Genomic DNA, 3,179 nt, shown 5'->3' with positions numbered 1-3,179 from the left:
ACATATATAGATTTCTCTCTCAAAATCAGCATTCTTCCCCTTTTGTAGTCCACCAGACAGGACACTAGTCCAAGCCTCCAATCCAGAATAACATAGCAAATTTGCAAAAATATATTATTAATTTCTTGTCAGAAATGGCAGCAACCATCTCTGACAAGCGCTTCTCACATTCGATTTTTTCTTTTTCATTTTCATTTTTCATTTCCTGCAGTGCACCTGAGATACAAATACTCACTCACTGCTCCCCCTCTGTGTTCCCAACCCTCTTTCCAACCATCTAAGTGGCCACATTGACAGGTCAGCTACGCGCACACACACACAATCAGTATATATGCACAGTCGCTCATGCAGACATAGACTCAATATCGTACCCTGTCATGCCGTACTCTGAATATATTGGAAAACAGCAAAAAAAAAAATCACAAGAAGCGAAGCAGAAAATACGCTCTAAGATTGAAGCAGCAGCGCAAACTGGGATGATAACTTGGGAATTTAGATGTTTTGGTTTATGTTGCAAAAACACTGTATTTCTCTCCCTGCTCTCGCCATCTCATAGCGTTTTATTTGTGAGCCTCTCTTTTCTTTCTCTCTCTTTTTCCGTAAATCAAACGCCTTTGTTTTATTTTATCCATAAAACTGGAAACAGCCCTCAGTTCTTTGTCATATTACAAGCATGCTTATTTTTAGTGAACCTACACAACTTACAGCGACATTGTAAAATTCTTACTCATTTTTTCAACTGTTGCATCAACGATTTTAACTGTGCACAGGCTGGGCAGTTTTTATTATCTTCTTGCTGCTGTGTACCCACTTAGTAGTAAAAGTCACATGCATTTGGTAGTGTTTAGAAAGGTGGAGATCTGAAATCTCTTAGCAACAGAACAAAGAGGAAAAACACAGGACCGACATGATCAGTGAACGACAAGCATCTTTCTGTTAATCCTGCTAAACAAAAGATAAAACAGCTCAACTTTGGATGGTTTTATTGTTGTGTTTTGGTTTGGTTTTTTTGTCAAATACTGACATATTTTGACATTTATTGAATGCAGCTACATGATTATCCTTAATGGCTGACAGCTAACCATGTCTGACGTAGCATATAAATCTAAAATTATGAGACTGTGAAACTGTGCCAATAACACATTGACAAAAGAGCCGAAAGCTTAAGTTCATAAAAAGGCGGGTTATGGTTGTGTTAATGGTCTGGGTTACTTAATAATAAATAAAATACTTTATGCATAATTTAATTGTTTCAAAAGTACCTGGGAACTCGGTGACGTGAATGCGTAAATGTGAACTATACTTTTAAAAGAATGGAAAACAAGAGTTGTAAGGGATTATGAAAGCGTAAGAAAATAAACATTCAGAAGAACATTATATTAAAGTTTCATCAGATATTGCCGCTTTGGCTGCAGTGCACACGACAAGGCAATTTTAACTTCTAACAAACCCCCTCACATTAAAATATGTGTGACAGCCAGATGAGCGTTGGAGGACTTATCTTTCAAAATCAATGCATGAAACCACAGTGAGCAGAAATACATTATTCGATGTAATAGAAAGTATTTATACTGACAGGGTTTATATTGTTCTTTATCTGCATTTCCAGTCATGACATGGAGTTGTGGCCAAAATCAAATCAGAACAAATGTGTCAATTGCTGGCTTGTGTTGCACTATGGAAAGTCGTGTAGACACACACACACACACAATGTGAAACACATCTATTTCAGCATAATTACCGGCTATTAGTTGTTGCAATTCGTTTACGATTCTATCCCAGCATTTCACCAGCCATCGCATGTCCTTCCTTTTCAGTTGTCCACTGGGCCAAACTTCTGAACATGACTGAAGTCAACATTTGATTCATCCAGCTTGCTGCTCATTAGCATAGCGGCCCAGTGACGGCTGATTAATCTGGTGCATCGCTGGCTTTGCACACAGCTGCAAAAATCTTTAAATAAATAGTTCTCTGAAAGTTGTTTTGACTGTTGATATTAATTGCAACAAGCCACGGGTTGCCTTCAATCAAATTAGTCCCGACAATCAAGCTGTTAAAGTGTGTGTGCCTGTGTTTCCCCCTACAGAAGAATCTTTTTAATGCATTTATATTAATTCATTATTTGTATCTCATTCAATTATTCTCTCACTGGCCCAGTGGCCAGTGTTGGGGCAAATTAAAGGCAGTTTGCAAATAAGAAAAAACGGACACACAGTGACAGATCCTCATTAAATGATAACGCACTGCGTAAGCAGCAAGTCACCAACATGCACACGTGCTCTGTTTATCAGGGGCCATCTTTGGTTGATAATCTGATTATTTACAACAAGTAATGCGGCAGTGAATACATCGTGGTTACTGGGGAGTAAGAGGAAAGATGGGAGCGATGTCTCGTGCGTGGCGTTTGAAAAAGGATATTAAAAAAAGGATAGAACGGTGGGTGGTGTGGGGTGCAGCACTGATTGGATAATTCTGCAGTTTCTTTTTGGAGGTACACCATAACAATAACTGTTCAAACACACTGAACAGCGTCCAACCTTCCTAGGGTACAGGACAATGATTGTTTATGCACAATTAGGCAAATTGCTAACTAAAATATGTTTGTTTAGGAACAAATAAAAAAGGAAAGAAGACTAATGAAGTAGTTAGGGCGCACTTTCCAGCGGCAAGTTCCCATTAACGATCCTAAGAGTATTAAAATGGACCTGAAGACTAATGTTTTAAAGATAACTGGGTCATCCCACAACCCTGATTTCCACATCTTTCTTTGCAGCATTTAGTTAATGATGAGGTGAGCATTATTTAAAGCAAAGTTCAAATGAGCTTCCTCTTTCGCCTGGAGGCTGTTCACTGGGAGAAGCTACTTATACTTAATGGGTAGAGGACTACAGGGCAGGAATGAAATCATTTCCATTGGCTGGGCATCACTGCAAAAAGGTCCTCACCTCCATGTGGAAGGTCAACACATTCGCCCTGATAAAAATTTCCCTAAATCATACACCAACTATTGTAATTAAGACACTCAAAGCCTCTAAATGGCAAATGCATCTCATTCACAATTGTAAGCCTGTGGCATTGTGGGTAGAGTTAGCGAACGTGTATAACAGCACATGTTAATTAGTTTAGTGATCAATATTGTTTAAATGAAGACTTTGACAGTCAGAGGAATGAATTTCATG

The sequence above is a fragment of the Mchenga conophoros genome, linkage group LG22 (assembly GCF_057382185.1).
Source record: "Mchenga conophoros isolate Kocher_MC1m ecotype Shallow Benthic linkage group LG22, M_conophoros_male_GT1.1, whole genome shotgun sequence".
Lineage (NCBI taxonomy): Eukaryota > Metazoa > Chordata > Actinopteri > Cichliformes > Cichlidae > Mchenga > Mchenga conophoros.
This window is presented reverse-complemented; position numbering follows the sequence as displayed.